We start from the raw sequence: 13,691 nt of genomic DNA on the forward strand, positions 1-13,691 counted from the left end.
GTTTGACTGTCACACGCGTAACACGCTAATTTCACGTAATAACACCGCGATACAGGCGCAGAACATGCTATTACCATGCTCCACCCACGATTACCCGCTGAAATTTCCCGTCCTACCCATGTGTAAGCACGCCCTGGCCGCGGCCAGAGCACGTCGTTCCGCGTCATTTCCGCGTCATTTCCTCGTGTTGACCACGTGTGCGGCACGCGGTTTAACACGTGCTCAAACTTTTGAGCAGCTCAAAAGTTTTGAACGCAGCCAACCACGTGAAAATTTCCGACCGCGAGTAAAGCACTGCTCTATCTCGTCTATATGGCGGCCTCAAAACGTCCAACAGCGCCCAACGGCATCTGCTTCACGGCCAGAAATTTCTGGTTCAGCCTCAATACGCTCGTGAAAGGCTGTGTACCCGCGCTCTGAAGAATTGAGCGGCGCCAAACTTTTTCGCGCTGCCACCCGCGCGCGAATTTCCGACCTCGTGTTAAGCACCGCTGTATCTCGTCTGAATAGCGATCTCAATGCGTCCAAAAGCGTCCGCCTCAAAGGCAGAAATTTCTGGCCGTGATTCAGCCGCAAATGTCTGTGTGACCGGCCCCTAAGGGATATACTAATGAATGTGACTCGACTTGCAATAACTCTATGCCAATGGTGTAATTCGTGCCAGCAGTGTAAAAAAAAAACCATTGGAATGATATTTTAGGATAAGCCCCCCAACTTTATAATCATTTGTAATGCGCTCTCAGTTGTTTAATTAAAATGAAATCCGAATCAGTCATGAGTTTTGTCTTTGAGAAAACAAAGATATGCAAGGAAACTGATCTTTTTTTTAAGCTATCTGATGGAGCAGCCATTTTGCTACCTAGTGTCAACTTATTAATTTTGGTCACCATGATTCTATTTCATAAAAGTTGCATTTTCTCCCTCACTTAACCCAACGGCATTGCATTTTAAACTTAATCTCAACTTTATTTCAAGCAAAATCCATAGATATTTTTGGCTACCTAGAAACAGCTAGTAATTTAAAACTCTTTAAAAATCAGGAAACTTCTCACACGTTATCATTTTGACATTGAAAGCCCAATAGCATGTATTAGTGGCTGATTACGGTGCCATATAATTCATTGCCTTTGTGTTTTCATACAGACTGCAGTTTCAGTGGGGGCCTGCCTCATTGTAGGCTAGTGACCATGCGACATTAGTTCATGTCGAACAAATTGAAGTGGTATCTGAAAAGGACTGCGAGGAGAAAATATGACAAAAAATACGGCACTTAAGCACATATCTCTGGCTAGGCAACTCCAATCTGATCCAGGCACTTAATGTCCCTATTTTACAAGGAAACATTGCACACAACTAAGAAAGGCGGATATAATGAGTTTCCTCTGAACGTATACATGCCCTTTTACACATTTAAATCACATTGATTCCTTTGTTTTTAACTGTCATTTAATTTAACTGCAGGCATTTGAAGTGCAGTAATTTTATTCTCCTTTCTTATTACAGTTACAGCTTTAACTTTTAACTATGGGTTATTTACGACACCCTTTTGAATACCCCAAGGGAAATTTAACTCCATTTTTTGTGAGTCACCAGACAAACACAAGCTGACTGGGGAATACAAATAAATTAGGATAACAGTTAGGCTTTTGCGAGAAAGATTTTACAAGGAAGGCCTGCTCAAAGCACAAAACGTTTGTGCCAAGCAGACGACTTTAAATCAACAGTTTCACTGGTAATTGAATAAGAAAGCCTTAACAAAAACATGGGCTGGTGTATTCATGCTGCATTCAAAGGCAGCCTCTGCAATTGGCAACATGAAGGTTATGTGCCACCCATGTGAATAATACAAATTAAGTCTTTTTTTCCCCTTGAGCACATTAATGAGGACATTTTGTAGGATAAAATGCAAAACCAAATTCAATCTTACGTAGTCGATTTGCTTGGCAAACAAAAGCGGTGTATAGAGGCACCTAGCGTTGCGTCTCAGGTGAAGAAACAGAATTGTGGCAGATTGTGGAATTCACCCAAGACTAGAATAAGAGAATGGCAGTGTCAAGCAGACATGGGACCAAGTCACACATGTGCAAGTCTCAAGTAAGTCTCAAGTCTTCACCTTCAAGTCCCAAGTAAGTCCCAAGTATTTTTTTCTTGGGCAAGTCAAGTCACAAGTCAAGTCCCGAGTCTTAGATTGCCAAGTCCAAGTCAAGTCACAAGTCATAAAAACAGCGACTCGAGTCGACTCGAGTCCAAGTCACTAAGTCTCAAGTCCCCATGTCTGGTGTCAAGAGAAGACCTGAATAAGAATTTAGCGAGAATGCCCGATGTAGATGCGGAGGGGCTGAGATTATTGCATCACAATTCTTCAGTTTAAAAAATTTGCATAGAATAAATTTAAAAACCCTGAAGGAAACGTTAATTTGTTTTTTATGCTAATGAACTTCATGTTACGGGCATGACAGAAAAAGCTCAGCCCCAAACCAAGACACCAAAATGAGCAATGGGAATAAAAAGCTGAGTTTTAATCAAATGATTGTTCCTTGTGCTACTTAGCAAAAGATCAGCTAAATATGCTCTGAAATTGAGAAATAGAGATGAAGGTGAATTAGTCTAAAATGTATCTATTCGTTTGAATTAAAAATAACTGCCGTGTAATCATCCACCATGTGTGCCACGTCACAGGGTGGCGCCTATTCATTTTGATGTGCCACTGGTACACTGCAGCCGGCCCTCTTCAGTTTTGCTTTGCTGAGCAGTCTACGAGACTGTTGAATTTTCATTAACACGTAGCAGTGCTGTGCCTAATAAGTGACAATTAAGAATTTGTGAGCGGGTATTTTTACATCTTTTGTTGACTTATTTTTATGGTGGCACAGCTAAATCATCGCAAAACGGTTGTCGTTTGGCATGTTAAATCAAAATGAACCATTACAGCATAAGGTTAGCCAATCAGTTGAAAATGCAGGTTTCCCACAGGTGGGGCCCTCTTAGTGCAGTGTTCATTTTACCTCTGAAAAGTGATGGGTCCCGGGGACTCGCATGCTCAAAAATCTATGGGTCCCGACAGAGATCTATGGGTCCCCAAAATTTAGTGTTATCGAGGTTGAAATTGTAAATCGGCGACAAATATATAATATAAACCTATATTTTCATTCCGTTTTAATCATCACACTTAATTGGTTATACAAAGCAGTTATCACTTGAGATTTTTTAGTTCACAAAAATATTTAACATTATACAAAATAATATTGCTGAAATATTAGTCTATATATTCATGCAGTTTTAATCACTTTAGATTTTTCAGTTTATATATTTTTCGTGGTTTGCTGTCCCGCCACAGTTGTAATGCCTTTTCAAGGTCCAATTGTTTGGTAAGATGCACCTTCATTAGCTAGTGTTGTTGTGTTGCTGGGTGCACGCATCACAGAACATGTAGCCTCCATTATCATCCTCCTCATAGTGTACCCAGGAATATAATTTAGTCCATTTTGGCAGAAAAGTCATTTTCTTGCTAGGAATATTCTTTTGTTTATTTTCTTTCGTCGAATCGTTCGCTTCAACACACGAGTTTTCCTTGCCTGGGCGATCTTCTGAAGAATTTCTCCGCCGTTTTTGTCGGAATTATTGCCGTTGTTACCACTTTCTGTATTATGTTTCGACTTATTACTGACACTGAAGAAATTACCAATTTTTGGTTGATTTGCACCTAATACCAACTGTTTTTTCGGAGGCATACTTCTCTTTCACTCGACAACCGTCACAACAATGACGTAATCTCGCAGCAAGGAGATCTCGTTTGCCGATATCTCGTTTGCCGAGATAGGCGCGAGACCAAAACAACAATGGCGGATCTGCCTGACGAAAAGTTTGGAGTGCAATAAATCTTTGTAAAAAAAAAAAAAAAAAGTATTTGGGTAATAATGACAATTTTGTGTCAAAAAGTTGCGTCCTGGGGACGCACGTTGATTTGACACTATGCGTCCCCAGCAAAAATGATGCGTCTAGGACGCAGGGACGCGTGCAAACGAGAACACTGTTAGTGTGCCTTGTTTTGTGCTGTGAATAGAAAACAAAGAGAAGAGCGAAATATTTTTGGAATAAAGGGTCAAAGACAGCAGGATAAACATGAATTAAAGGATCAATTAAGCTCAAACGGCCTGAAGTTCAACAGAAAGTACAATTTAAACTCAGTTACTTGATTGACATACAAAGCAACAAGTCAGATGACAACAGAAGTTTTCTCCTCAGCGCTTATGTGAAAACGAAAGTGCCAAGCTATTTAATGGAAGACCACAGATTGTAAGCCATCGCTAAAGCTTATGGTCATCAAAACTTTCATACGGAATGGGAAGTGGACTTTGTTTTCACAAGGTCATTTGTGAAATGGGTTTGCCTCATTGACCAGTCTACGATTGCAATGGTAAAGAAGGGAAATGCATCGGTAACGTGATTGTATGCGGTATAAGAACGAACTAATGGGCAGGGTTGGGTAGGGTTACTTTAACTTGATTACTTTCAATTACTTTTGGATTACTCCAATACAAAATGTGCTAATAAAAGACAAAATAAACTAAACATGAATCAAATTACTAAATTTTGTGCAGGCTTGGGGAGTAACGGAATACATGGAACAGCAAAAATGATGTTGGCAAGCTGTTTGGATTTATTTTCATTTCGTTTCTGTTGCATTTTATGTTAGTTTGACCGGGGATCAAAGAGATCAAAGCCAGGAGAGAAAGCTTACCACGTGTTTTGAGTCATAATTTTATTCATATTTAGTTTATTTTGTCTTTTATTAGCATATTTGGTATTGGAGTAATCCAAAAGTAATTGAAAGTAATCAAGTTAAAGTAACCCTACCCAACCCTGCTTATGAGTTGCTCTGTTTAGACGGACCATACATATGTGTTGTGGCGTCCATCATTAAAACTGTTAACAGATTTTCAAATCGTTCAAAACATAACACCAAGTTTCCGCTAAAAGGTGAATGGAAAAAAGAGAAAGTGAAAGAACTAAAATCCCAGTTATCCAGACATCATTATTTTTTTCAGACAACATACTCTAAGTGCAAAAGTTGCCACTGAACAGTCCTTCTGAGTGAGCAATGTCTTTGTAAAAATGTAAGGCCAGTTTATTTCATTGTAATTCATCAAAATAAACTACAAAAAATGATAATACATAATTTTTTGGTGTTTTGCAATATCAATGCATCTGTTTTTGCAAGATACATCAACAAACATTGTACAAAGAATATTCAATATATCTGGTTACATTTTCATGGTGGTTAGGATCATTTGTATTTTGAAATTTTGTAAGAAGCTCACAAGCTGAAAAAGTGGCAGTATCTATTTTATAGGGCAAGTCTAGATGCATGATTTGCAGCGTACTCAACCTACGGGGACACTGAAAATAAATATACATTTGAATCCATGAGGATACAATATAAGTAAAAACTGCCAATATGGTAAATAGACCTGGAAGAAAATTAATAAATTAAAAATATTTTGTTTCTAAAATATTTTGTTTCTAAATTATTTTTTGCGACGGTCGTGTTAAAGTGGAGGTTTTCTAGGAGATATTCAATAACAAATAACAGATTCGAATGAAAATCATAAACCATCTTTTTTGAAATATGATTGCCGGATTTCTGCAGCAGAAAATTGCAAAATACTGGAGTTATTTTAAAACTAAGATTGACAAGGAGGGAAAAAAGTAATTTTCCATTCAATTGCGGAGGAAACAAAACATTGCATTAGTTCATGCTGAAAAATGTGTATCCGTCTAAGCAAGGTGACCCAATTAAGATTAACGCAGTTTTGATGGACAAAGACAAATGCTTGCATTAATTCCTAATATTGCGGCCACGCCATTTGCATGCGTCGGCATGGATCAAGAAGATGATCACCTTTCAACATAATTCACTTGAGCGCAACATAGCCGGCCGTAAGGGCCTCAGTGATGGACGTAAATAAGAATTAGGACCTTTCCAATAGTGTCAATAAAAACTGAAACTTTATAAGCTTCATAAAAGCTGTGCTGACTAAAGACTCTTCTAATAAAGCCAACACAAGTGCGGCTAATATCAACGATATCAAGAAACAAACTCAATCCAGTCCACTGGCTGGAAGATATTTCACAAATTTGATTGAAGCTCAGTCAGTGCATAGAAGGACAATTGATCCTCATGGGGGTTCCGATCTTCTCTTTGGAATTCATTCTTGTTTTCGCTCATCTGCCAAACCAGATGTGGGAAGAAAAAAGACAAAGACAGTGTGGGAGTGTGTTAAACCTGTCTAATAGTGGCTTCAGGCCGGGGTATAACCAATTCTGACAGCGAGAGCGTATAAGAGCTCGAAAAGCGCTAAGGGCTTGATAGGGGCTCTGTGACGAGGTGATGGTTCAACAGCCTCTCATCTCAGATAAAAAAATAACATTGCAGCAAGCACTAGAGATTGGCTTCACGAGTCTCGATATGGATCACATTTCCCCACAAAAATTTACACAAGCAAGCACTGAAAATTACCATCTAATCCACTGATATTGGGGAATCTATATTATATCTCTGTATACAATTGACATATCCTATAAAATTCCAAAAAGATTCGCTTAAAGTAAAAAAAAAAAAAAGTACACTGAAAAAACGCACAACCTCTACTGTGTGCATTACAGAAAAGCAAATTGTCGCCATTATGTGAAAACGACATGTGTTTGAAATACATTTTTGTTCATTAGCAAGATAATCCCCTAGATGTTTATTAAACAATCATTTTTCAAGTATATATTCCAAAATCGGTAAATAATAAAAACAGTGCTTTATGTAAAAATATCTAAAATATTAATTTTTTTGGGTAAAATGGTTTTTGTTACCCCTCTGGATATGTTTTAACATTACAGCGACGATATTTAGATTCAAAACATTACTGCTAACACAAAATAGAATATATCTTTGGCCAGGGGGTCACCAACATTCTAGAATATGACAGCTATTTGTTTTTCACTAATTTGTGCAAATGGCTACCAGTTTGATATGCAGTATCCAAAAGAACTGTCAAATTATAACAATTTTGTTACAATGTTTTATGGTATTTCCTAGGTCGTTATTATGAGGAGTGAGGCTAAAACTGGCTCAGTCAACCACAAGAACATGTTCTTTGAAAAATGACACTGGGCAATTGCATAAAGTACATAGTTGATCATGGTTATTATTAATTATGCTGATAAGGAAACATTGAGGAAACATTGAAAAGGTTGGTAATGGAGTTTGGAAGAGTGTGTGACAGGCGTAAGTTATGTGTGAATGTTGGGAAGAGTAAGGTGATGAAGTGTTAATGTGATGGAGTGGGCATGGCGTTAGAAATAAGGTTGCATGGACAGGTGCTGGAAGAAGTTGAAAGCTTTAGGTCCTTGGGTTGTGATGTGGCTGCAGTTGGTGGAATGTAGTAAGACGTATTGCACAGAGTGAATCAAGGAAGCAAGGTTTTGGGTGCTCTGAGAAGAGTGATGAGCAACAAGAGTATGAGTAGCGATGTTAAAAGGGGACTGTATGAGAGTGTGATTTTGCTGACTGTGTTGTATGGTGCAGACATGGAGCCTTAACGCAGATTTGAGAAGAAAATTATATGTTTTTGAGATGATGTGTTTGAGGAGTATGTTAGGAGTGACAAGATTGGATGAATTGAGAAATGAAATTGTGAGAGACAGAACTGGAGTAGTAGTGGAACTGAGCAAGTATGTGGATAAGAGTGTACTCGGTTGGTTTGGACACATGGAGAGGATGGATGAGGACCAAATGTTGAAGAGGATCCAAAGAGCAGAAGTAAATGGAAGGAGACCAAGAGGAAGGCCGCGATTTACGTGGATGGATGGTGTTATAAGTGCACTGCAGGAAAGAGGTCTAAATATAGCGGAAGCTAGAGCTATTGTTGGTGATAGGAATGAGTGGAGAGGTGTTGTAAAAGGATAGTGGGATGTTTAGACGTGTTCTAAGGGATGGGCAGGGTATGATGCGGCAGGGGTAAACCAGTGAAAGCGTTCAGGCTCAGCTGTTGAACAGAAGAGTGTGTTGTGTCACCCTGACCCAAGCGACATGGCCGCTTTCTTGTGTCCCGTTTCATCTGGAGGGACGAAAGCATGACCAACTTGGGTGCCGAGTTGCTTAACTTGTTTGGGTGTTTGGGCATTTGAGTTGGCCATGGTCCCAAAATGTTTGTGTGTGTTTTTTGCTACTTTTTCCCTTTATTTTCTTTGTTTTTGTATGTGTTTGTCTTGCTGTCAGTAACCCCTCTCGAGGGATATGACCAGGGTAGAAAGATAGATTTATAGACAGAAGAAAAAAGATAACACCCAGGTAAAACACTTTTGTATTTATCTTTTCCGTCCACTACATTTTCAAATTTTTTGAAAATGACCAGTCACTGGTTATCCATTTATGGATACACACCACAGGCAATCGAATGTTCTTTGGGGGGTTTTGGGTGACCTTACTTAGAAACGCTATTGACGGATTGCCCTTCAAACCAATTAAGAAGATGAAGGAACCACAGTGTTCTTTCAACAATCTAGAGGTAGAGGCAGAGGTTTTGGATCACGTGCAAGCAATAAACCTAGAACCTGTTGGTCTTGTGGGAAGGAAGGGCATATTGCTATAAATTGCAGAAGCAACCCTTCCCCACAAGACCATCAGAGTGCATGACTAGGCCCGGAACCAGGACCAAAGCCTGAAATGAAATTTGAGATAGAGATAAAGCTAAAGGATAAAAATGAGGAAGAGGAAGAATATCTTTTCAAAACTCGCCATGAGAAATTTGAAGAAGAGGTTTTAAACTTAGAAAACATACTCTATAAAGAGAAAATAAGAAACCTAAATCACCAAATTTTGTTAAATTTATTAGAAGTTTGATTGTTTGGGCCCTGTGTATGTCTTATATTATATGTTTGTCTGTCTTACTTGTCAAAAAGAAAGCTAAACGCTAAAAAAGGTACGTTTTCAAAAGAGCTGAGATTGTTTAAAGAGTGATATTTAAGAAGAATTGATAGAACAGATTAAAGGAGTTGGAAAAAGTAGATTTTTTGAGGAATAGGTGTTCACCATAAGGGTGTTTAACACAGGCACCGGGGGACCACAGATGGTTCTGGAGATTTTCTTGCGGTCCGAATTTTTTAGTTGAAAATCGATAAATTAAAAACTGAGAAATTTAGGGAAAAAAAAATGACTGAGTTATTTTAGATGCGTTAATTCAAGATAATGACAGAATAATACAGAAAAAGATAAGATATTCCTGTTTTCAGTACAAAAATTGGTAAAATAAGGACTGGGAAGACTAGGAAAAAATCTATTTGAGTGAATTGGAATAAATTAATTTGAGATAAAGGCATTTTTATACAAAAAGTATTGAAAAAGCGTTAATAAATAATTTATTTTCAATGAATATGGAGGAAAAATGTATTGAGTGGAATACAAATGAGTAATATAACTTGTTGCACATCAATATATGTGATTTTCACATTAAATAAGTGAAGCTAAAATAGTAGATTTAATTGGTTTGAAGGAAAAAATTAAAATTAAGTGAGATGATTAAACGTCATTTTCGCATTAAACTAGTGAGCTAAAAAGCTATTGTGAGAGGGCGTGTAAGGAAGGAATGTTATGTTGAGAATGGATTGTTGGCAGAACAGGTAGGGAAGTTACAAATACAGAAAGATAAGAGTAAGTAAAAGAAGGTATAAAGGGAAAAGAAAATAAATATTAAGAAAAGGAGCATACAAAAAAAAAAAGAGAAACATAAAGGGGAAAGTTAATTAAATATCAAAAAAGATAATTGGTTGAAAATTAAGTGAGACTAACCGTAATACCATAGATTGGGACAAATAACTTTACTTTTTCAACATTGAATTGTGTTAAGTCTAGATGACTACAATGAAGAAACTTGAGAAGGGACTGCACAATACACAAAGAGGTAAGTATTAGTTTCAGGAGCGAGCAGCAGCAAGTCAACTGCAGGAGAGAGAGTGGGAAAAGTGAGAGGAGAGAGAGTGGGAAAGGTGAGATGGCACAACATTCATTTGGACAGGTAACTTAAAGTTAGTTTTACCTGGTTATATCAGTATCAGAAATTATTTGCCCCCCATTTTATTAACACTCCACTTATTGAAACATGAATATTTTGTTTGTTTGTTTGTTTGTACATGATTCAATTGTTTGTTTGTTTGTACATGATTCAAATTGAATCTTTTCTTCCGGCGCCGTCACGAATGGCAGCCACTCCAGCAGCTCCCGTGTTATTTTCGATTGTTTGTTCTCAGCTCAGGGATGCTGCTGGAAATGTGAATTTCCCTTCGGGGATGAACAAAGTATCTATCTATCTATCTATCTAAAAGCAAATGGGTGAGAGTGAAGCACATTATAGAGTGCTTTTGGAGGTCTTCGTTGACTTGAAAAGCGCTGTATAAATGCAGACCATTTACCATTTATAACATTACTTTTATAGAAAAGCTACAAATATAAAAAAAAATTATTGCAAGGGGATGAATATCTAATTAAATGCTAATAAGCATGGACATAATATGTTGTTTTGCTTTAGAAGAAGAAGAAAGAAATACCACAATATTTATACACAAATAATATTACAGAGGAGAAAATGTACGGTATTGGGTAGCAACAGGCGTTAACACATGGTTCAGCGATTCTACTGGACTATCCAGGAAGTCATTATTCTGGACTATAATAGTAAACTCAGGAGTACATCTGAAAAAAAAAAGAAGGAATGACACATTTACTTTACTAAGGAACAGCAGGAGCTATTAAAACAAATTCCTAATAAACTATGGTCCCAGGGACCCACAGATGTAGGACTAGTAAAAGGAGCACAACCTATAATAATAAGACCCAAAACAGAACATCGGCCCAGAATAAAACAATATCCTTTAAAACCAGATGCAATGGAAGGAATAGAACCAGTAATAGAAGATCTAAAGAAGGCGGGAGTACTAGTAGAATCGCTGAGTCACCCGTAAACACACCGATATTTCCTGTAAAGAAGGCACCCCCATCTTCAGGGTGGAGAATGGTTCAGGATTTGATAGCGGTAAATAACGCAGTGATCCAGAGGTCCCAGTGTGTGGCAGATCCACACACGCTATTGAACTCTCTGAACCCAAAGGCCAAGTATTTCACAGTGGTAGATATAAGCAACGCATTTTTCTCAGTACCAGTGCATAAAGACAGTCAATTCTGGTTTGCATTTACGTTTAAAGGGAAAATATATACCTACACCAGATTACCTCAAGGGTATTGTGAAAGTCCAAGAATTTACTCTCAAATAAGTTTCGAGCCTCTAAATAAGAGCGAACTATTAACTTATGTAGATGACATATTAGTAGAACCAGGGAAAGAAAAATAATATTGCATACTAAAGAGCAGGAAATCTGAGTCATTTCAAATAATCAAAATTTTGAAATGAGTTTGAAAATAACGACGTATTAACACAGAAAAAGAAATCGTGAGATTGGAAATTAAATTTTCTGTTTTAATCTCTAAATGAAATGTGCTTTGTTTTTAAAAGGAAAAAAAAGACACAAGTATTAATTCAGATAAGGTCATGTTTATTTGTATAGCTCTTAATCTCTAAGGATATTAAGGGGCTGCAAAGAGAAAATACTATTGCAAACCGAAGATTATGATAATAATATAATATAATACAATGCGAGTTGATAAGGCAATTTATTAGTGACAAGTATATGTTGTTTTATATTGAATCAATGAGAAAAGATAGTTGATTATGATTGAAGAGAGAGGAAATGACAATTAAAAAAGATTTGACGTTGAGTTCCATTTGGCATTTTTGAGATTTTTGATGTTTAGGCAGTGTGATGGTTTGGAATTTTGATAAGTTTAGCGCCAAGGACAAGATCCCCTAGGAGGACAACTGATAAAAAGTCTTTCAAGAGAAGGTGAAATAAGCCACGCTTAATTTTTAAGTATAAGCATGTTACAATTAACAAATGATTAATAAATACGTAACAAATGCTGACTTATAGTTAAAAAGAAACAATTTCTATGGAAGGAGTGTTTTCAGAAGATAACGAGAAACTGATTGAGCTTGAGTAGGTAGGATCATAGGAATTTAAAAATAGCAGATTAATTATCTTGAGACAGATCATGAGAATTTAAAAATATATCTGCATGGATAAAAAATAATGTTTACATGGTCATTTAACTTAAAGAAGAAAGGAAACAAAACGTGAACAAAAGAAATAAAGGCTAAAATAACAGAGAAAGTATTGTTTCGTAGGAAAGAAAGATGAAACAGAAAAAAGGAGGACAGGCTATGCTATAGTAACACATGATAAAGTATTAAAGGCAGAAGCATTAACTCAACATTGTTCAGCTCAAGCTGCAGAATTAGTGATCCTAACAGAAGCCTGCAAACTTATGAAAGAACAACAACAACAATATACACAGATAGCCAGTATGCCTATGCAACAACTCACACGTTTGCACAACACTGGAAAAATAGAGGTATGATAACATCAACAGGAAAACCAGTGACACATGCAAAACTGCTAACAGAACTATTACAAGCAGTGCAGCTGCCAAAACAGTTAGCTATGTGTAAATGTGTGGCCCACACACCAGAAACAAACCCAGTTTCAAAGGGCAATGCATTTGCAGATAAAATAGCAAAACAAGCTGCACAACGAGAAATAACAGTTCTAAGTCTAACAGAAAATGCCTTAAAAAACAAAATACTACAAGAAATGCAACAACAATCGCCTAAACCAGAGCAAGAACTCTGGAAAAGAAAAGGAGTACACCTAAAAGATGGAATCTGTAAATGACAAGAAGATAAACCAATCCTACCAAAAAATCTATACAAATGGGCAGAAACATTGAGACATGGGAAGACATGTCTCAACAGGAGGGATAGTAGGATTGATAAACCAGATATTGATAACCTATGGTTTTAACTCCTATTAAAAAAAAATAATAATAATAAAATAAAAAATTGTAGAACATGTTTGATATGTGCAAAGCACAATGCTCAGGGTAATCTAAGACCAAAGAGAGGACAGTTTCCAAAGATAGAGAACTGTAATTAATCACCTTTTATGGACTTTATAGAACTTAACAATAGTGAAGGGAAAAAGTTATGTTTAATGATAATAGGTTCATTCTCAAAATGGATAGAGCTTTTTCCTACAAAACACCCAGATGCGCTAACAGTAGCTAAAGCATTATGCCAAGACATAATTCCATGTTATGGGATTCCAGAAAAGATCTATAGTGATAATGGTTCACATTTTGTAAATCAAAAAAATTAACTAAAATAGGCATTTCATATAGACCTAAAAGATCACTGTGCTTATCACCCATAAAGTGCAGGGTTAGTGGAAATAAAAGAATGGAACTATAAAAAAAACAGACTTAGGAAGTGTATGGAACAAACCAAAAGACCATGGACTAAATGTCTAGAATTAGTAAAACTGTATATTAACATCACCAGTACAAATGTGCTAACACCATATGAAGTAATATTTGGTGAATTACCATTCTTTAAAAATATGTGGGAAACTGATGATGAAAGTACTCTGGCTGATTACATGAGAAAAATGTTGCAGCACCAGAAGCAACTAGCAGATCCTAATGAGAACGATAATACACTTTCTATGTCTCCACAGGAAAGCCAATTAGTTGA

General features: G+C 36.9%; 1 protein-coding gene across 1 annotated transcript in view; it reads right to left on the reverse strand.

Annotated features, from left to right (window-relative positions):
• mrpl11 (mitochondrial ribosomal protein L11) overlaps positions 1-13,691 on the reverse strand; it is a 107,299-nt gene that overhangs the window by 42,694 nt on the left and 50,914 nt on the right. The gene's annotated exons all lie outside the window — the stretch shown is intronic.

The sequence above is a fragment of the Urocampus carinirostris genome, chromosome 9, assembly GCF_059441175.1.
Source record: "Urocampus carinirostris isolate Australia breed hairy pipefish chromosome 9, RoL_Ucar_1.0, whole genome shotgun sequence".
In the NCBI taxonomy this organism is placed as follows: domain Eukaryota; kingdom Metazoa; phylum Chordata; class Actinopteri; order Syngnathiformes; family Syngnathidae; genus Urocampus; species Urocampus carinirostris.